A 21956-nucleotide genomic window follows, 5' to 3' on the forward strand; every position below is an offset into this window, starting at 1 on the left:
CAATGGAAAATTAATTGGTTGCAAAGTGCATGTCTAATTACAACATCCCGCCCCTGCCACAGAGATGCTCAAATGTTAATTATAACATATGCATCTCAATAACCGACGGTGGCACTTAATGCAGTATTAATAACGCCACTTGGGCCCCCCCAGTGCTTACACAAAGCTCTCTTTTATCTGCCATTAGAACAGGCTTTGCACTTTACGCGCGGAAGTCCTCATCCTTTAAAGCTTTCCTGACTCTAAAATGAAGCGTTTCCCTGCCAGCCTGGACCGCGCCTCCGCCCCCCGTTCTTCCACCGCAGAGGTCCCCATCCAAGGCAGCGCCAGCACCAGGGATCTTTGGGCGGCATATTTCGGTGTATTTAGATTGGGCTGTCTCCGCGACTCGGAGGCATCCACCACGTCCCGGCGATACCCGGCTTTCCAGGGCCCGCCATCCCGGGAAAGAAAGGCGAACTACATTACCCAGCAGGCTTCCCGCCGCCCTCTTTCCTTTCAAGTCTTTGCACGTGGCCGGAGGGGGAGGCGGGGCCTGGACGTCACTCTCCTACATTCTCTTTCCCTGTGTCAGAACCGGGATCATTTTTTTTCCTTCCTCTACTCCCTCCCCCCTACCCGCCCCTCCCTCCCTCTTTCCCTTCCCTCCCTCCCTCCCCTTTCGGCTGGTTCGGTGCGCTGGGGCGCCCTATCCCCTCCGCTGCTGGGACGCGCCGAACTCCAGGCAGGAGTAGGCTCTCTGGAGCCTGGTCCCTCCCTTCCCCTTCCCTGTCCCCTTCCCCCACCCCCGACGCGGGCTTGGCGCGGCGAGCAGAGGAAACCCGAGGTGAGCATCCCTCGTCCGTCCTCCTTTAGTCGTTCCAGCTTGCTGATCGATTCGGGGACCCGGGAGGAGGGCTGCGTGACGTGCGCGTGCTTATAGATAAATCCTGGAAAACCGCCCCAAACAATTAGCCCCCTTCCCCCTCCCTGCGCCTCAGCGAGCCGGGTGTCCGCACCCATCCACCGTCCCTCCCCTCCCTCTCTGTAGGGGACTGCACCCTACGATCTCGCCCCGTCCCTGGGTTTGTCCCATTCCCTGCCCTTTTCCCCGCCCGGTAGGGAGCCGTGGCCCTGGAGCTCCGGAGCTGAGGGGGGTTCTTGGGGGACGGTCGGTTGGAGCGGACTCGCGTTCGAGCCGCACAGTATAGCTGCTGTCATGTGCCGGGTTCCGACCCGGGGGGAGGAAGCGAGCGAGCGTGATTCCTCTCCCTTTTGTTTTGAAGCCCGCATTTGCTGCATCGAGCAGTTGGTTTAGTACCAGGCAAACTTGCAGCTGTTCTGACCGCGCTTCGCCGAGGTAGGGAGCGAGGTTCGGGATGGTGGCTCGGGGCCACCGGCTGCCGCACTCGGAGCTGCCCGAGGGACCCCGCGAGTGTGTCCCCACACCTCCCCTCCCTGCGGTGGTGACGGATTGTGTCTGTGGCAGCGACTGTGTGTGAGTGTGCGCGCCGGTCCCCGCGTGCTCGGGGATGTCTGTGGATGGCCGTCGTCTAGACAGGCAGCAGATCCCTCCCTCCGTCCCCAGCGAGCCCGCGGGCCGTGGGGGCCGCGGGGGATGGGAGCAGAGGAGGAAACCGAATTGGTGGATCTACTGCGGTCGCAGCTTTGGCCATTCCCCACAGTTGTGATTCTGCTGGCTTTTATGATCATTATTTCTGTGGCCGCGGTGCAATCGGACCTGGAGAATAGATAAGCCAGGTCCGAGGCCGTGCGGGGGTTAAGTTGACCGATTCTGAAAAGCCAGCTCTTGGTAGAGAGTGACCCCAGAGGCTGCGGAGTGGGCTTGGCTCCGGTTCTTCAGGACAACGAGCAGGTGACTGTCTCGCCGCCGGGGAATGGCGGGCGCGGGGGGTGGTGGTGGCGGGCGGTGGCTATGGCTTCTGCTGTTGCGGCGGTCTGGGGTCCCCCGAGGTGGTGGTGTGCGGGTGCCTGGAGGCACCGAGAGGCGACCCCCGGACCGCGCATCCGAACTGGCCGTTTCTCTCCGTCGAGAGTAAATACACTTGTCTTGCAGCGTTGGCTGCCTGGCTTCGCGGAGTTTTCGGGGTTGGGGCTGGGTGTGTGCGAGCAGGGAAGGGGGCGCGGCGGGTGGAGGGAAGGAGGCTGGCGGCGCGGTGTGCTCCCTACCCGAGCGAGGCGTCGCCTCCCCCGCCCAGCTGTTTGTGTGTACACACTGTTCAGGCGTGGTGTGGGGGGCGGGGCGCACCGCGGCGTAGTGGGCCCGCGTGCTCCGGATCCTGCGCGGGTCCCGTCCAGCCTGCCGCCGGTGGTTCGAGTTGGGCTAGCTGTCAGATTGTCCACGCGCGTGCGCGCGCTCCCGGGTTACTTGGAGAGGAAACCTGAGACTCTGGGCAGGGGGACACCTGGCGTAGAGTGTGCTGGTCAGAGGTGCGGGCGTCCCCTGCGCGCCGTACGCCTCTCCCTCGGTGTCCCCTACGCCCCCTGACCCCGCCAGCTGTCTTCCAACCCCGAGGCGCGGGAGGCTGGTCTGGCGGGGCGGGGAGAAGCCGCGGGCGCGCGCGTCGCCGCCCCCACCCCCTGACACGCCAGTTGACCCTTGCACCGAGACGCCCTGTGGGTGCGCGTGCTCGTCGCTGTCTTAGAAGACCTTGGAGAGGATCCGCTCGCTCTACGCGCTCCCGCCCCCCGACAATTCTTCAGTCTGGGGACCGTGGGGACCAAAGTCTCTGCCCGGCCGCCGCAGCCCGGGCCCAGCCCGCCGCAGCCCGCAGCCCAGCCGGCCGCGCGCAGCTGCCCGCCATTCCCGCGCGTGCTGCGCTCCATCTCGGCCGCCCGGATAATCTCCGCGGCTAAGGGTCCGCTCCACCCCCGAGGAAGCCGCGGGAGCTGCCGACTCAGCGCGGGCTGGAGCCTCCGCGGGGTGAAAGTGACACAGCACGAGTGTCGCCGCGCGGAGCTGGGGAGGAAGGAGCCGCCCAGAGTGCAGGGAGGGGCGCCAGGCTGACCGCCCGGGTTCCTCCTGCCCAGTGCTGGGACTGGGCCGAAAACCTCTGGAATCTCGGCTCCCAGCAGGCCCCGGCTGTGCGAGGAAATTGCTTGAATTTCAAGACAACCCAATTGTACAGGAACAGAATGCCCCCTGAACAGACGCTAGAAGGCGGCCAGGACGGTCTGGTCTCTGGTTTCCCTGACCCCAGGAAACTCCCTCTGAGTGAAACAGGATTCCACTTAGGTGTAGACCACCTACCTCATCTGTTGTGTCAAGTATCCGTCCTGGATAAGGAGTAGTTCAAACACAGTGATTTGTAATGTGTTCTGGGGTACAAGACCACTCGTGATTAACAGATTGCTAGGATTACAATATGTCTCTCTGACTTCCTTGGCAGCCCCCACCTTAACCCTTAATTGCACTTAAGAAGCTCTTGAGGGAGGGGAGGGAACCCCATTTTACAGATGAGGCACTGAGGCCCAGCGAGTGATATGACTTGCCTAAGGCTTCAGTAGAGGAAGGACAGCTTTACTCCTCTGTGATTTCTCTTGGCAGCCTATGGCTTTTTATTTAAATTGGGACCTACTTTTTTTTTTTTTTTTTTTTTTTGAGCGGGCTCTTGATACCTCAGGAGGTACTGAACCTGAACAAGGGGTAAATTAACACTTTTGACTTGCTACCAGTTCCAAATGAAAATAGCCATTAAGACCAGAAGTGTTATCACTCATGTAAGAATCCGCTGTTGATGGGGCGCACAGCTGTGATATATCCAGTACATACCAGCATATAACAAATATATGTGATGTACTTGTTTATGCAATATATGTCCATGTTCATATGGGTGTGAGCATGGAGTCCTTATTGAATACAAGTTTTCTTCTTTAATAACTGGTTTCAAAGCAAACAGATTTAAAATGTAGATTACCTGAGGAAACTTCCCAAGTTATTCTTCCTGTCCCCCTCCAACTCCAGGGATAGAAAAGCCCAGAAAACAGCCAAGAGCTCAAACTTGCCTGAGTGAATTTCTCAGTTCTTGTATATGAAGGGTCCGGAGACAGCTTGGAGGGTTTGGGCGGACTAGTCAGCTAATCAACCATTCATTCACAAATAAGTACTGGGAACCTACAACTTTGTATGTTTAGAGGGGCATATGAGAAAATTTATCACAGGGGTCTGTGTTGTGTGTTAAATTTCAAAAATGCATTCTAGCTATAGAGATAAATGAAAGAGTTTAAGTCCAGCAAATGTTTATTAAACATCTGTTTAGGCTAGATAATTTATTGTCTGGGGCACACAAAGGTAGTATAGCAGAAATAGTTAAGTTACAATGCAATAACAGAGCCCACAGGAGGGAACAAGTCATAAATATTTTAGCGCCTTCACCCTGGGATGTGGTCGGTTTCACATATGTTGGTTGCAAAGGGCCTGTCATGCTACTTCTTATCTTAGAGCCACTGCAGAAGGAAGCCACCGGGGTGGGGGAGGCCCTTATGTCCCTGCTACGCTGGACTCCAGGCTATTTGGAATCTTGAGGGTGGGCCCACAGGTATGCCCTTCTGCAGAAGGTAGTCAACTGCTGGAAACTTATGGTGAAGCCAACCAACAGGTTCTTCTGAGCAGTGAGGAGCTGTTGAAATGTTCTCCACGGTTCCTCCCCAGCTCTGATGTGCTGTGACTCAGAGGCTGAGGTCAAGGTCTCCCTCAAGCCCTATCTGGTTTGGTGCCTTCTGCCTTACGGGTCTGCATAGATGTTTTAGTGTGGGGCTGCCTTTTTAACTACTGCAGATTCACTTCTGTAGTCCGTGGCGTTGTTTTTCACTTTTATTTCAATTTGGGGGTCCACCACCTTTGTTTTAAGGTTATATTGTTTGCTGCTCCGATCATGAAGGAAGAAGCAGTGATTAGGTTGGAGAGAGAATCCTGTGCGCCAAGAGACCTTGAGGTGCAAATAGGCAAATTGCAGGGTTTTTTGTTTTTTGGGTACTGGGATTGAACCTAGGGGTACTTTACCGCTGAGTCACATCCTAGTCCTTAGTGAGGCAGGGTCTCACTAAGGTGTTGAGGCTGGCTTCCAATTTATGATCCTCTTGTCTCATCCTCCTGATTTGCTAGAGATTACAGTCATGTGAAATTGCATTTTTTTTGAGGATTCTCCAAATTTGATGGCAGTTCTGATAACTTACCTGACCACCTGCAGCTGTTCTTGCAGCTTTGGGAGAGGGGTTTCTCTTTCACACCTGCTCACTTGTGGGCTCCTGAAGCTGCTCACTTTCAGGCTTGGGTTTTCTTCTGCGTTATGCCCAGGCTGAGCTGTGGTTCAGAACAGGGTAAGAACAGACCCACCCTGGATCCTAGGTAACCTGAGCTGGGCAGGGCCTTATAGATTACTTAATATCCATGTGAAGACTTCAAGACCCAGAGCAGTGGAATGACTTGCCCAAGGTAATAGTGAGCCTTTGGCAGAATGGGGATAGAAAGCTTGGGTTTTCATATCTCATCCGATCTTTTTTTCTCTGTGCTAGTTGCTTATCAGAAAGAAGTTGGGTCTTTATTTCCCAAAGAGTGAGAACTCTCCATCTTCATATTTTTCCATGGGTTCTGGGAAGGTTCTGGAATTCATTTTTTAAACTTGAGATTGCTTTCCTTCAAGATTGGCCGTTCCTGCCTTCTGTCCCATCTTTGGTACCCAGGAATGAATGAGAGCATGTAAGGGCCTGGGGCTTCCTAGTGCCCTTGTGTGGCCTGTGGCTCTCCCTGTGGAGGGTCCTCAGAATCTCCTGGAAGGTTTGCCAACGTGTTATGTGCATTTTTCTATGAGGAGGATCCACAGATGTCATTTGATTCTCAGTTGATCCTCAAATAAGGACAAACAATTGGCAAGGAGGACAGGGGTGGGATGGGGCTTGGTGGGCACAGAGGACGCGTATACCCTGCACTTGACTTGGCTTTACAGTTTGCACAGTTTTTGCCCAAATCACCCTATCGGCCTTTGACCATGGTCTGTGACCATTCCCTGCTCAGGAGATGGTCATCATCATCTTTATTTTGCACATGAGGAAACTGAGTCTCTGTGGTGACTTGCCCAAGTCACAAATAAAAAGTAGAGCGGGGATTGGAACCCTGCTCTTCAGATGTCAAACTCCGTGCCCAGAGCCTGGGTGGCTCACCATCCGACACTGTCATTATGGTTTTGTGAGTGAGGGCCTTGAACCTTTTAGAGCTTCTTTGTGCCCACTATTGACGCATCCAGCCAAGAGCTAGTAAGATCCAGCTGCTAACTTACCCCAGGGCAAGATGGATGAAGGACGGGAGGTAGTTACCATGGTGATGATTTGTAGAGTGGGCCAGTTTGGGATAATTTCATGGAGGAGGTGACTTTGGAAATAAGTCTGGTTTTGTGGTGTAAGAAGTTTTGAGCTGGGACAATGGGCCAAAAGTGGTGAAGGGGAAATTGCATACATGGGGTGGGACAGAGCAGACCAAAGAGCTTTGGCTGATTGTTCTGCAGGCAGTAGGAGCTTCTCTGGCTCTGTGCTAGGTCCCGGGGCTTCAACAGGGTCCAGCCCCTGCCTCAAAGATCCCACTGTCCAGTGCAAGAGGTACACTTGTAATTGTTCAATTCAATGTGAGCCCAGTGGTAGAGGAAAGCCCATGGGTCTTACAGCAGCGTGAGGAGGGACACCTGCAATCACGGAGGGCTTCCTGAGGGAGACAACTCAGAAGCTGAATTCTAATGGAGGAGAAGGAACTAGCCAGGGGAAGGGCATTCAGGGAGAAGGCTTGGCATGCACAGAGGTGCAGAGGCCTCAGGCTGCCTGGCTTTGGGAAGGAACCACATGCAGTGAGGTCAAATGCAAGGGCGGCCAGGCAGACAGCCTCAGAGCAGAGGAGCTGCATGAGCTCGGCTGCGGGCTCTGAGCGGAGCAGAGGTGTGCAGCCGTGGATCAGAGAGGAGTATCACCAGAGGCCGGGCAGCCGCCAGGCTGATGAGGTTCCACACTGTGTCCAGGTCACACCTGGGGCTGGGCCAAAGGCATATGGCAAACATATCTGTGGAATCAGGTCTGCAGAGATTGCTTAGATTTGGGGGACTAAGGAGGCACCCCAGAGACGCCTAGGTTTCTGGCCTTGTGGACTGCGCAGGCCTCTGCCTGCCAGGGCAGGTGTGCGGGTCGGGGTGAGAAGGCGAGGCCGACGGCTCTGCAGGGAGCTGGAGTCAGACAACACTCTAGGGGAACCTGAGGAGCACGCGTGGGCAGGAGCCCCAGTACAGAGCGGAGCCTGCTGTGTGGAGTGCCACAGGAGGGGGCTGCGGTGACAATAAGAGCAGACCTCTTCCTCCCATTGTCAGAGAATCCTTTGTCACGAAGGGCCTCGCTCAGGGGAGCCGGCGGGGATGCTGTGTCATGCTGGAGGCCCAGCTGGCAGAATCTGGCGACAGCCGAGAGCCAGCTTCAGTGCACGCACTGGAGTGAGTCGGGCAGCAGCGGCCTGTTCTTCCTGACATCCACAGGGAGCAGGGCCTTACCACGGGGCTGTGAGTCCGGGGCGGGACGGGAGCCTGCTTCCAGGAGCAGGCACGGCTGGGGAGGTGGGATGTGGGCATCCGAAGCCTCGAGAGAGCTGTGACGAGGGGCAGAGAGAAGATGGCAAGTGAAGCAGGAGAGCGCAGCAGACGCCCCTGCGCTGGCTGCCTGTGGCACAGGACTGCTGGGTTGGGGACACAGACCCAGTCTTTTCATGTTTGAATCCTCAGGACATAAAACAGTGCCCGGCACACAGCAGGTGCTCAGTGTCCTTGCACGGCTCCCCGGGAGGTGTGCCCCAGTTTTGTTGTCTGGAGCTGAGGTCCGAGCGAGTCCACAGGGGCCTCCCCGACCCTGACCTAGAGTGCTCGGTACAGTGGTGGGTAGAGCTGGAAAGCCTCCCAGGGGCAGAGCACCTGGAGACGCTGAGAAGATACAGCCAGAACCTTCCAAAGAAGAGCGGGGCTCTCCAGAGGAGAGCTGGGGTCAAGTTCGCCCAAGCCTGGGGCAGGGGTGAGCTGGGGGTGACGGTGGGTCTCAGAATCCCCAGTGCTGAGTCCTGGCAATGTCCCCTCCAGGACTGGATCGGAGACAAGGACTTGGAATGAAGACTCTTGCCTCAAAGGGACGTGGAGAGGCTGATAGGCATGGAGGGAGCGCAGAGTAGAGGTGACCATCGACCCGAGTGGGGTGGATTTACTGCCTCGACCTGGATTTGAGGTGGGGGGGTGTCTTCCCTGGAAATTAGAAACCTCAGGCCTGTTATTGCTTTGGATGTCCATGAGGCGTGTCATCTGGGGCGCCCGCAGAGGAGAAGTGAGTTCTTCCTGGGTCTTGGGCCCGGGTCTTCCTGACTGTGAGCTTGAGGACCCTCAGGGGCCTGGGGAGATTCTGGGGCTCTTCGCCCTTCACTGGCCCAAACCTCCCACCTGCTCAGGCCCAGGACAACGCAAATGAGCGAGAGCAGAGAAGAGTGAGGAGGAAGGCCCTGCTGGCCCCGCAGAGCTTCTGAAAGGGGCACAAAGTCAGGGAGGCGGGCGGGGGCGGGGACCTGCCCTGGCCTTGCCCATCAGGAAAGGCCAGCAAGTGAGCCGCTTGCTCAGTCCAGGATCTTACGGATGAAGCGTCCTTTTAAGTCCCCTGTCAGGGTGTCCCAGGCAGATTCTGATGGCCACTGGCCCTCCAGACCATGTGCCATGCGCCCTTGTCTTCAGGTCCTACAGTTTCAACTTGGGAGATGTCACAGAGATCACCTGGCAGGCAGCACCTTAACCTCAGCCACTTCCTGGCTCCTCCCCACATGGCCCCCACTACCATGGTGAGACACGGCTTCCGGTCCTCTCCCCATCTTTCTGTCACTGCTAGGTGGACCTCGATTGGTCAATCTGAGAACCCAGCCAATTTCTGTCTCAACTTGCTTAGCAGAGGGAATTGCACAGGTACCATCTAGGATGTTCCGGGCAGCTTTGGCTTCGAGCTTTGATCACAGAGAAGCAGCAGCATGCGTGGATTCCTTCTTCCAGCATCCAGAACACATCAGCATATGAGTCAGTGGCTCGGGAATCCTGTGCAGTGAGCTGACGTTCAGTGAGTGTCTGTTTTGTGCCTGGTGCCGTGTGGAGCACTCTGTATGCCTTGCTAAATGAAAGTAACTTCTGGGAGGGAGACAGAGGGCAGACACGTGGAACTGCCTCTCTGTGGTGGTGACAGTTGAACCCAAAAGTTCTTCAGAAAGAATGTGTGGTTCCTTCAGAGCGGGTGGAGCTGCTGTATTGCCCAGCTGTTCCCTTATAGGGCCTTCCCTTAGGGTAGGCAAGATCCTGATGTCATCGCCAGCTGGGAACCCGCAAGCCTTTGCCGTACTGGGGGCACTGGCTGAGGTATGAGTTGAAATCATGAGATCAAGAAAGTGGCTTGCTGTGGAATTCACACATTGGTCTGCCCTGACCCAGGGTGCTGTTCACAGTCTTCTGGTTTTGGAGCATGCAGTTTATCTCAGTGGCTGTCTGCAGTGCCCTGGGCTTTCTCAGGAAGCAGACAGACTTCCTGCTCCTGCACCTCTCTGCATCTGCAGGCTGATTGGCATCTGTGTGGCTCACCCGTTCACCAGGTGCGTGTTGCATGATGCAGGACACCAGTTGCCTGTGCGACCAGGTTGCATCAGACGGCTTGATGTCTGGGCGCGCTCTGCCGCTTCCTATGGGACTCTGTCCGGATGGGGCTGGTGGCGAGGGTCAGGGATTCTGGAAAGGCAGTTAGTTTCTCCCTCCAGGAACTGTTCCTCTGTCCCATTCTCCTGGTCTACTTAATCCTTTGAGCCTAAGCCTCTTACCTTGTTAGCGCTTGGTTCAGGTTAGCAGGCAGCTGCCGTGGCTCAGCTCTGTAACCAAGGTGAGATGATTGGCGTGAACCGGACGGGATCCTGCGCCTTGCCTTCCCATGTCCACTGGGAATGCAGGATAGCCTCATGTTAGTGCCATGTGGTAAGTGCTGGGGAAGGGGGTGACAGGAGGCTGGGCTGCCAGGAAGGTGGCTGTGCCTTTTTAAAAAATCCAAATGGACAACAAATGTTGGGGTGCAGGTGTACACTGAGACTTCCCTGGGAAAATGGGACTTACACACCCGCTACTATAGTTGGTCATTTCTACTGCAGGGTGCACACAGGGTTGGTGGGGAGGGGCTTATATGCCCAAGAGACCAACATCTGCTTCTCTGGTTTGCTTAGGAGGCAAGAGAGAAAAGTGTTACCCGTGGGGACCATGGACTCAAAATTCAGACATGGCTCAGTTTACAGCCACAAGATCCTATCTCATATCTCCCTGTGATCTCAGTCGTGGGGTTAGGGTAGAAGTATGCAGATTAAAACACCTGGCTTGTGGGATGTTATTGACTAAAGGTAAAAGAACACTGGACTAATTGTGGGTTTAAAAACAGTATACTTGAACTCATATAGCCAGACGTCTAAAGGAGGGGCTCTAGGGTTGCTTACTTTAGTGGATCAGTGAAAACTTCCAGGACTCACCCTAACTTCTAGGCGACCGTCTTCCGCATCTTTGTCCTCAAGTGTGTTTCCTCCTGGTCATAGCCTGGCTGCCACTGCTCCAGTCATCATGTTTCCATGTAACTCTATCCAAGCTCAGGCAGGAAGGTGAGTTTCTCTTTAGGTGTCTGAATTTTCAGGGAGAGAAACCTTTCTAGAATCCACCTGCTATTCCCATTCACTTGGCCGCCATGAAGGCCAGGTGGAGATCACCATCTGGAGGGCAGGAGGACATGTGACGGGTGGCCTGGGTGGCAGGAGCGGAGAGACCTGCAAGCTGGTGAGGGAAGACAGCAGTCATCTTGCCAGGCGGCTGTGAGCAACTGCTTCCCGGCTGGCTGTGGCTGGGGTACCTGCAGAGGGCGTGCCCGCTGGGGAAGGTGGTGAGTTGCGCATGCGCTCGAACAGCCCAGGGCTCTGGGCCACGTAGCTCCCCAGGCACTTTTCTGCTCTGCTCAGGCGGCGCTCTGTACTCTTCTCCCACAGCCCTGGGTAGGTGGCCCCTGGACACAGTCCTTTCCCTTGGCCCCTCCTGCTCCTCATTCTGCAGGTGCTTGCTCCTCTGTTACTGAGGCCCTGGCTGTGAAGACGCTCCTGTCGTCTGAGCCCCTCTGCATTTCCCAAAGGGCTGGGGATCGGGCGTGGCGGAGCCTGCTGAGGTGATAATGCAAAATGCGTATTGGTGGCAAGGCGCTTGCTCACTTTGGACGCTGCTCCACATTCAGGTTTGGCTCTGCTTGCTACTGGATGGTGTCCAGGGTGAGGATTTGTAGGTTTCCACTTTTTCTTTCCTTAAAAAGGAGGAAAGATAATTGGCTGTGTTGTTCGGGGCCCAGTTGTGTCCCCTAAAATGATACATTGGCGGGCACCCCCCACCGCACCTCACAGTGGGACCTCACTTCCTCCGGTCTCTGCCAGGGGCCGCAGTGTCAAAGCGGATCACGGGGTGCGTCCCGTCCTCAGGAGAGGGGACCTGCTCGGGAGCCAGAGACACACGTGCACAGAGGGAAGGCGACATGTAGATAGGCAGGAGAGCGCCACGGAGGACCAGGAGGACGCCCTGCCATGGGGCGGGGACGCCCGAGGTGTCTGGAGACCACCACACCAGCAAGGGGGCCCGGGAGAGGTGGGGGCAGCACTGGCCCCTCCAGATCCTGTGAATCGCAGACTGTGGCTGTTTAGTGACAGCCTTTGAGGAGGCCAGTAAGGTACAATGAAGCCATTGGGGTCGGCCCTGAACCAAGTGACTCGTGTCCTTCAAAGGAGAGGACAAGGGCCGAGGATGAGCCTCAGAGCACTTGCCTAGCAGGCTTGGGACCTGAGTTCTGTCCCCAGCACAGCAGCAGGCGGTGAGAGGTGGATGAAGGCACAGATGACACACAGACTAGGGGACAACCACGCGAGGAGTGACAAGCTAAGGAGAGGCCTCAGGAAACCAGCCTCGCCCTCGCTCCAGCTTGGACTGCAGGCTGCAGAGCTGGAGGCAGTGGGCTCCCAGCCACCCTGTGTGGGTCCTGGTGATGGTGGTCCCAGGATGCGAACCGTGCTGTGCGTGGGGCCCTGTGCGTCCCCTGCCCCGTGTGTGGCTCTCCGGCCCTGGGTGCAGGTTCCCAGGCTCTTACAGTCACACAGGGGTCAGCCTCACCCCGAGTCACCCAGGAAGCTGGCCTGCGCCTCTGGCCTGGGCTGGCAGACCTGGGTGCCGTCTGTGAGCTGCTATGTCGGGCAGCCATCCCTGGACACAGGTATCGTCAGGTGGCACGTCTCCTGAAGCCCTGGGGAAATCCAGTGAGGACTTAAAACCCAAGTTTGTTTAATATTATGACATGAAAGTGCTAAGTGAGCACTTCACATGTGTTATCTTAATTAGCCCTTCGCAGCCTCTATTTCATAGATGAAAAACTGATGGCACCGAGAGGTTAAGTAGCTTACTCGAGGTCACACAGCTAAGAAGTGACATAGCCAGTTTCAGTCCAGCTTTGCCTCTTGCCCTCGTGGACATGGATTGACAGGTTATGCTCAGGCCCCCCCTTGTGATGTTCTGAAAAGGTCACTGGTCTTAGGTCTGCCCTGGTGACTTGGGTGGTCTCAGGCAAGCCACATCCGGATGTGTTCTTCTCGGTCACATCAGGGCCTGGGTAACACACAATCCAAGGTCCTTGCTTCTCAGTCCGAGTGCCAGGCTCAGCTCTAACACAGGGCTCATCCTCACCCCGGGCTGGCTCGGGGCTCCTGCATCTGCTGCACACGAGGCAGCAGCTCCAGAGCTCCAGGGTGGCCAGCTGGGTGTGGCAGTTCCCTCCTCCCTGAACAGGTCCTTGAGGCAGAAATGATCCCACCCCGTGCTGGCCGTGCTGGGTCTCCTGGGGAGGGCGCAGGTGGGGACAGGGTAGCCAGGAGGTGCCGGCCATGTGTCCTCTTCCTCTGGGTGTGACACCTGAGGTTGACTGCAGCCCCGGAGGCAGAGGGAGGCCAGCCTCTGGTGCAGCACACCTGGAGGCCTAGGAGCCACAGGCCTGTGTCTTTGGTGACATCCTGTTTCCGTTGCCCCTAGACCCGGGTGAGAGCGAGGCTGGGGAGGGGCAGAGAGGGGCCTGGGCAGGGAAGGGCCGGGCTTGCTCAGGCGCAGGGCTTTCCTGGCTTTATTCACCTCATTAGAGCCACGTTTGCATAATGGGTCTTTAATAGTCTCCTGGAGAAGCAGTGGCGTGCTGCTCAAAGTCCCCAGCTCCCAGAGGCCTGCGGTCACCTCTGGAGCTCCAGGATCCCCAGCGCTCTGTCCCTCTGTCCGCGGCTCTCAGCCACTTGGGAAGAGGCCTTGGCTGGGGCGAGCCGGGTGTCACCTGGCTGCTGCCAGGGTGGGTGGCCCAGTCTCCTCCCGTCTGGCCTCCCGTCAGGGCCACCAGGAGCTTGTCTCCCAAGTTCCTGTGGGGGGCGTTGGGGAGCCTGCAGGCTCACATACTAATTCCAATGGGGACGTGGGGGAAGAAACCCCAGGGGACTTACCAAGGTCACCTACAGACTTGCCAGGGGAGAAACAAATCGAGACCCGCCTTTCTGGGCTGTGCCCTCTGGTCCTCTGGACAGAAGTGAGTCTGGGTCCAGCTTCCAGGTGGCCCCGCTTGTCCTCAGAAACTGGCTCCACGGCTGCTGTGTCCAGCATGTGTCTGTGGCCTCCCAGGCCGAGGGGACAGAATCGGCCTTACCCTGGGCAGTGACCTTCAGTGAGTGGCAGATCAGGGAAGGAGCAGGACAGAGCCAGCGCCTGCAAGTCCTCCGTTGCAGTTTCAGGCTGGTCCTGCGGAGGGAGCTCTCCCGGGTTTCCTAGGACGGCCCCATACCCTGCAATCTGGGAGATGGAAGATACTAGAAATTTGACCTAATCCCAGATCTAGCAGCTGGGCGGGATCTGAGGGTCTGGCCTCCTGCAGCGTCTTCTCTGTAGCCTCCGGAGGAGGAGGGGGCTCTCTTTCTTGTAGCCCAGAGCCTGAAGACACATGACTGCGTGTCCCTCCCTTCTTCCTGGGTCACTGAGTATTCACAGTCTCAAGTCTTGGCTTTGAGTGAGTGCTGTTGCCTCTAGGTTTCTCCCAAGCCTCCAGAACCTATCCTGGACCCCTGGACTCCCTTCTCTGCATCCTTTACCAAAAAGTTCCTCCCTGCATAGAACACAGTGCTTGAGGTGTGGACTGGGAATGTAAGAAACACACTACTGTCACCTCCCTCCATTAGAGCATGTGCTTCTGTTAATATGGCCCATGACTCTCATCTTTTCTAGGAGAGCTTCTAGATGAGGGATTCCCTTTCTTTCACAGCCTCTGCCAAAATAATCTGTGGCAAAGATATTTCCCTGGCCAGCCTTGATGAGCCGCCTAGGCCACCTCTGCCAAGACTCCTAAGTTGTCCAGGAAGCTGAGGGTCCAAGTGTCCAGAGGCAGTGAGGTTCAGCAGGGCTGGCTCCCTGGACCCGAGAAGGTTGGGGACAGACCATGCAGGCGCTCACCCCTGAGGACCTGTGGCAGTTAGGACCTGGCCGAGGGCCACCGCTGTTTCCTTGGCCTCTCAGCCCCTGGCATCACCTCTCTTTGCTCAGGAAGCGGAGAGAAGATTTGGCTTCTCACCTTTGCTCAGTCAGCAGGGACCCTGGGACGTGCAGGCATTGATGGCTTCCCTACTCGGCAGTGGAGGGAGCCACTTTCCCAGTGGAGACACTCGGTGGTCTTTAGGAAGGGTCCAGAGTGTGAGAGAGGTCGGGCTCAGCGGGGCCGTGGGGAAGGGGACAGGGGACAGGAAAGGAAGGCTCACTTCTGTTCTCGGGAGGCTTTACCAGTGGGGACGAGCAGCCCCGACGTGGGACAGTGAGAGCCGGGCAGCAGGGAGCGTGGCTCCGGCTTCCTCTGCCCTGGAGGAGGTGGAGCGCAGGACTCTGCCCTCTGGTCGGCCACTTCTGGAAGCATGAGGGTTTGGAGCGTCTCTCTCTGTTCCGAGCACGCAGCCTGCAGGGTGACTCCTGAGCCACCCGTCCGTCCTTAGCTGCCTGGGCCCTGTCAGGCCGTAGAGGCTGGGTGGGGAGGTGGGTGGCGCTCGCCTGCATGGCCTTGGCAACAGTGCTGACATCGGCGGGCCTCAGTCGCCCTTCGGGAAGGAGGATGCCAAGGGGGACCAGTGTCAGCGGAGGGGTGGCCATGGAGGTCAGAGGCCTGCAGAGGCGGGACCCTTGGGCCTCCACAAACCTCCTGGACAGCTGGAGTTTCACGGTGTCCCTGCTGGCTGCGGAGGGTGAGGGGACTCAGGTTGATTGTCCCCTCACCCCAGCCAAAGCTGTTGGAAGAGGGATGGCCGGTGACCAGAGCCAGGCCAACTGTGACCTTCCCTGGGATTTGTGAACTGGAACGGAGAGGGAAAGCTCCTTCCCTGCCCAGGACCCGCAGGAAGATGGAGCCTGCAGCTCTGGCCACGTTCGCTGCCGAGGGAGGAGCCCAGTGGGGACTGCGTCCTCGCCAGCATCTGAGGAGGAGCAGAGCTGGGCCCGAGACAGCCGCCGCTGCACTCTTGTCCTCTTCCAGTTTGGTGATAATTTGTGTCAGTTTTTTTTTTTTTGAGGGGGTACTGGGGATTGAACTCAGGGGCACTCGACCGCTGAGCCACACCCCCAGCCCTGTTTTGTGCTTTATTTAGAGACAGGGTCTCACCGAGTTGCTGAGCGCCTCGCCGTTGCTGAGGCTGGCTTGGAATGTGAGATCCTCCTGCCTCAACCTCCCGGGCTACTGGATCACAGGCTGGTGCCACCCGTGCCCTGCTAACCCATGTTGGTTTCCGTAGTCTCTGTTTTAGTTGGCGCAGGCTGCCCTAGTGAAATGCCAAAGCTGGGTCAGTGGCTTAACCAGCAGACATTGATTTCTTCACAATTCCGGAAGCTGAAAGTCCTCAAATGAAGGTGCTGGCAACTTCAGCTTCTGGCGAGGGCTCCCTTCCTGGTGTGCAGATGGCTGCCTCTTGCCGCCTGTGCACACGTCTCTCCTCTGTGCACACGGAAGGAGGCAGCCCCTGGTGTGTGTCCCTGTCAGGGCACCAGCTGTGCTGTAGTAGGGCCCCAGCCCTCTGAGCCTGCTTACCCCGAGTTATCTCCTTAAAGGCACCGTCTCCACTTGCATCGACAATGGCAGCGAGGACTTTAACACCTGAATTAGAGGCGGGCATGATTCAGTCTGTGACAGTCTCCCTTTCTGTGCCTAAGGAATGTCGTTCATGCTGCTAGTGGGACATAGGGTGATCTTCAGTTGACTCTTTAGGAACGTGCAAAAAAATTTAAAGCTATGTATTTGTTTAAATGTGCATTAAAGGAAAAGAAAAACTCACAACTAGTCCATGGAACTTGTGATTTCGTCATTGCGTAGCAGGAAGCTGAGTCTAATAAAGAGACCATACAAAGCTGATCAGAGTATTACAGCTGATCCACAGATGTGGCAGACACTCCCAGGTCGTGAGCTGTGGAGAATACTGCATCAGCCACTTCGGTTGGGTGGATGTCACCTGGCACAGAGAGAGTTTTGAACCATACATGTCCAATTTCAGCCCATGGCCATTTCTTTTCATGGAAAAAAAATGTGGGTTCCTAAAGATTTATTTTTACAAGAGTTTTATACACGTGATTGTGAATATGATTAAATTTAGACAAGGTGATCGTTACCTAAAGACAACTTTGGTAAATATTTTTGTACAGAATCCTTTTATGTAGGGTCTAGTGTTTCCAAGACACCTGCTTTGCAAATTGAGATTTTCAAACAGCAGTTTGTTGTCTAGGAGTTGGATCATGGGAAATTTCTCGGTTAGCATCTAAATATCTTCAGCAGAGTGACAGTGGACAGTTTGAATCGTCAGAATGACCATCTTAGCACCAAACATGTTGCCGTAGTCAGTGTTGGTATCCATTCTCCAAAAGATAATAAACACGCTCACCCAAAAGTCAGCCTCAGGGTGTGTTGAGAGTGAGTTCTTCCTGGGGCTAAACACCTGCCGTGTTCAGAGGCTCTGGGGGAGTGAACTGAGGATGCGGGACTCAGCGTTTTAGAACCGACTGTCCTCTCCATCTGGTGAGTGTGACCACGTTTTTCTGAATTAAAAAGCAGGATGCATATTTGAGTATTTGAACTCAGAACTTCTCCCAGCTGTGATCTAGCTTGGGACTCTGGGATCCCAAACTCAGGTTTATTACTGTGCTCATACAAATTTAAAAAAAATTAAATAAAAATATTAGCCCAACCTCAAGACCCTCCCGAGACCTTCTTTCCTTCTTTATTCCCTAAATACCACAGCTACTATTTACATTGCAGCAGGTACCATAAGTAATCTGGAGATGATTTCAAGTATATGGGAGGTTGCACATGGGTTATAGGCTAAGAGAGGACTATGTATATGATGACTTTTGGAATCCACTGGGGTCCTGAACCATTAATCCTGACAGTAGTCCCCCATGAATACCAAGGCCTGTCATGGTTTTCGACTTCATCTTAGCCACAAAATTCTTCAAATGTCTTCTTTTTATTTTTAATAATAAAATAGAAAATAAAATACAGTACTTCTTACATAAGTACAGTGCTTAAAATATAGTGCTTATCATGTGTGCTATTTCAAGAACTTTAAACATAACTAATCTAATCTTTAAAAATAATCATGTGATAACTGGTGGTATCATCATTCACGTTTTAGGGAGAAAACTGAGGCAGAGTTTACAGAGAGGTTAAGTAACTTACCTAAGGTCACACAGCTAATAAGTGACAAAGCCAAAATTCATATTTAGCAGTCTGGTTCCACAGTCCATGTTCTTTCCCGCTGTACCCTGCTGCCTTTCCCTAGTGGCCTGATGTGGAAACTCAGTGGAGTAAAGGCCGCCCTGAGTAGAAGTGAGGTGGACTTGGCCAACATCTTCCCCCTCCTGCTAGTGTCTTCTCTCAGCAGCACCCAGGGGCTTCAGGACTATAGGGGACAAGCCCTGGAGGCAGTGAGGTCTGGCAAATGAGCTCTGTCTGAGCCCACGTTGTTGCTATCACAGAATACCGCAGCCTGGGTAATTGATGAATTTAGATGTGCATTTAGCTCACAGTGCTGGAGGCTGGGAAGTCGAAGATCACAGGGTGGCATCTGGTGAGGCCTTCTTACTGCATCCTAACATGGCGGGAGGCATCACAGGGGCAAGAGAGGAAAGATTGAACTTGCAGACTCAGCGCCTTAGAATCAGCCTTATCTCATAAAGGTGGAGGGTGCATGGCCTGACGTCCCACCTCTGCCGCCCCCGGGGGGGGGGGGGACACGTCCCACCTCTGCCGCCCCCGGGGGGGACGTCCCACCTCTGCCGCCCCCCCGGTGGGGGGGGGCGGGGGGGGCTTTCAGAGGCATCTTCAGACCGCAGCAAGCTCCTGAACTTAGAGAGGGGACAGGCGTTGGTTTTGTCCTTTACAAGAGGAGTCGATCCTGGTTATTGCGCAGGCTGGCAGGCCTGGAACTGTAGAGAGTTGTTTTCTGGAAATGAGGACATGAGACAAATAGCATTTCTACGTGATCATACTTAACACCCAATAAAAATGAGTGTTAGAGACCAAGGTCCACATTTCTTAACAGGACCTGGAAGAAAGGCATATCTCAATTAATTGCAATGCCCCAAACAAATATGCAGCCAATCAATCTCCTTGGAGCCAGTTCCCTGGACATTGGGATAGTCCCAGAACAGCGACAGAGTAAGGCAAGGGGGACATCACACCCTGGGTGTCACTTTCCCACTCAGCTTCAGCAACAGCCCTAAGTCAGCCCAGGGAGTTCAGGATGGAGGGATGTATGATGGGGGCATGGAACTCTCTGGCTGCAGAAGGGCCCTAGAAGCAGGGTAGGGTCTTGACCCAGCTCCTTCCCCATGATGGGGAGTCTGCAGCCTCTCCTGCCCCTTGGGTGTGAACTGTCCCAGGAGCAGAGGAGGTGAGGGGAACTCCTGTGTCTTTTACTTCTACTATCAATGGAAAGTTGACCTTGAACTTGGTAGTGGTCTAAAGGTGATGCGTGTTCATCTCTCTGGGATCTTGGGGGCAGGTTTATTCTTCCGTGTTTTCTCAGTGACATTATCTGTACCCCGTAGTGATTCCCTCGGGACCCTCCCTTGGGCCAGAGCTTCTCTGCCCTGTTTGAGGGACCTCCTGCCTGAGAGTTTTGCTGTCCCTGCTCTTCCCCCAGGTCGGTGCCTGTGACAATGGGGCTTGGGACCCTGAGATTGGTGGGGTGGGCTCCTGCTAGGCACTCCCTGGTGCTGAAGTCGCTGGCCCTGCCCCTCCCTCAGTCATTAGCCCCCAGATGAAAGACTCTTCTGACAACCAGGGATTCCTGCTCCTCCTCAGCTGGGATTTGGGAAAAGGCTCTTAGAGTCTTCTCTTTGGCCCTTTTCAGGTCACTCGGGATTATCCAAATAGAGGTCTTCCTTGTTGGCAGGAGCCAGCTTTTCTGAAGTGTGCCTCCTGGTAGCCACTGGGCCCATGGTCCTGCTGCTCTTAGCCAGGACCAGGGCTGGTCATTGGTGTCCCTGAGGCCAGACAGCCACTCTGCCGTGAAGGGAGCTTTTGTGGAAGTGGGTGGCGTCCATCGTTCCCACACTCTCCTGCCCTGTGGAATGCAGGTGGGACCCTGGCAGGCCTGGAGGGGTGGTTGCCGTGTGTGGCTGAGGGCCTGCTGGGGCGGGTGGGGTAGAGCTTGGCGCCACAGGTCCTGGACAGCCCCATGTGCTGGGGACATCCCGCCCTAGGCCTCCATCGATGTCTCCCAAACCATGTCCTGTAGCTTTTCCTGGGAGAATGTTTGACCTCAGTAACTGAATCATTAGCTACTGACAGAAAAAGTGGGTACGTGGGTAAAACTGAAGCTGTTCAGTTTGGGGGGCTGTTTTGAAAAATAGAAGTTCGGTTCAGGTTGAAGCGACCTCATTAGAGTGTGTGGTAGCGTAGGTGGGACTCCAACAACGCTAAAAATGTGACCGAAAAGGTGTCCCCCCGCATCCAAGAATGGTCTCCCTTCACCACGAGGACTGTTGGTCTTGGTGGATTGAAGGACACTCCCCGTGGGTGGCATTGGGCTGCTGAGTCACGTGGAGTTCCTTTGTATCCTTCACGGGCCTGGGTCTTCCTGCCCTGGTGATCGCCCATGTCACCGCCTGCGTGCCTCTCGCCATCTGTTTCCTGCAGACGACCAGCCCTGTGGCGGGGGTGTCCCTGCCCCCCTCAGTGATCTTCTAGGTGGTGGGCATCTGGCTGCAGGTGGTGCTTCCCCGCTGTGGGGGCTCTCCCTGCCCCGCCCCTGCAGGAAGCAGCTGAGAAGTCTCAAGATGGCTGTGCCCTGAGGTCACCCCAGCTCCCACTGGCATGCCGTGTTTCTGAGTTTTCTTAGGCCCTGCACCTTGCGGGTGGGTGGGCTGGTGTTACCAGCATGCCCATTTACCAAGGTCCTGGGCTTTGACGGGCTCACGCAGGACTTCACAGCTGGCCCCAGGGCACAGCCTCCCACTCTCAAGATGTTCCTTCTGTCATCCTGGAGTCGGTCCCAGAAGCCAGGGTCGGGGGTCGGCCCTCTGGGCTCTGGTCCCTTCATCTCTAACACGGGGATAACAGTAGTGCCAGGCCACTGTGAGGTTCAAATGAGCCGTTTCCTGCTCAGGATGGTCCTGACACCTGGCCCACCACACGCAGGAGATCTCAGAATCCTAGTAGAAACACCCCCACCTGCTGTGTTGCAGACAGTGGGGGGACTGATGGCCCATGCGCTCGGGCCCCATCCTGAAATACAGGTGAAACCTGCACCGAGGTAACTGTCACACCTGGTGTGGCTGTCCTGCCCTGGGCACCTCGAGGCCCAGCCTCCTGAGGTGGTACTCTGCTTCAGCAAGGCCGGTCGACCAGAAGGCCAAGGGCAGACGTGAGGCTGATCCTAAATCTAAGTTCATGATCCTCTGGTGTCCTTCAGTCAGGGATCAGGGTGTGCTCTGTGGCCTTTCACCTGGCAACAGTGTCACCAGCCCATCTTACAGACCCAGGCAGCAATCCTTGGCCATTCTGGCCCGGGGTCCTGCTCTGCTCACAGCGTTATCAGTGAATCAGTGAATGAGCCCACAGAGGAGAGCGCGGGTGTCCCGGGAGGAGGGATGGTCCTTCCTTCATTCTCCAGCCAGCATTCCTCACCACGTGCCAAGCCCCATCCTAGTTGCTGGGACACAGCAGTGACTCAGGACAGAGACCACTGGCCCAAGACAAAGAAGGTCCAGCAAGGTCAAGGGCTGGAGGGGCTGGGAGGGAGGGAGCCTCTGCAGTGGGAGGAGCAGTCTGACAGGAAGTGGGGAGGGGGTGGGCAAGGGTGACAAGCCTGTGGAGGAGCCCAGGAAGCCACCGACCGGGAGGGCCATGTGCTGGGGAGACCTCACCATCTGTGAGGCCACAGGGGCCGGGTCTCCCAGGGCCGTGTGGCCTGTGTGAGGACATGGAGGGGCTGCATGGTACAGTAAGATGCCCTTAGTGGGTGCGAAGGGCAGGACCTGAGATGGCAGGGCTTGGCTGTCCCTGGGTAGAGGGAGAGTCAGCTGTCCCCACCCAGGGCAGGTCCCCAGGGCCTCCAGCAGGCCTCGAAATTCTAACTTATCAGGAGCCTGGGCCTCAGATGCCTCCTGTACCCTGCCCCCTGGGACGTCCCAGAGATCTGGAGCAACTGGTCCCCCACCTGTGCTAGGACTCCGTGCCTCAGTCCCATCCTGCGCCGGGCTGCCTGGGTTCCGTTCTGGCTGAGCTCCCTCCTCCGTCGGTTCATCTCCGCACCCACTGGGTGAGCCGTGCATAGTAGGACTCCCCAGACATGGTGTGGAAGTGACTGGAGGTGA

At 55.9% G+C, this 21956-nt stretch overlaps 1 protein-coding gene across 5 annotated transcripts in view; it reads left to right on the plus strand.

The window, feature by feature from the left end:
* The first annotated feature begins 615 nt into the window (after window positions 1–615).
* Window positions 616–21956, plus strand: part of CTIF (cap binding complex dependent translation initiation factor) — a 283887-nt gene continuing 262546 nt past the window's right edge. For 2 of the 5 annotated variants that reach the window (XM_079108993.1, XM_079108995.1), the window contains exon 1: window positions 617–826. The gene's annotated coding sequence lies outside the window, so the exon portion shown is untranslated. Of the gene's footprint in view, window positions 827–1265; window positions 1340–21956 lie in introns of all 5 variants that reach the window. The other 3 variants (XM_079108996.1, XM_079108997.1, XM_079108994.1) reach the window with 2 other exon arrangements.

The sequence above is a fragment of the Sciurus vulgaris genome (assembly GCF_902686455.1).
Source record: "Sciurus vulgaris genome assembly, chromosome: 13".
Lineage (NCBI taxonomy): Eukaryota > Metazoa > Chordata > Mammalia > Rodentia > Sciuridae > Sciurus > Sciurus vulgaris.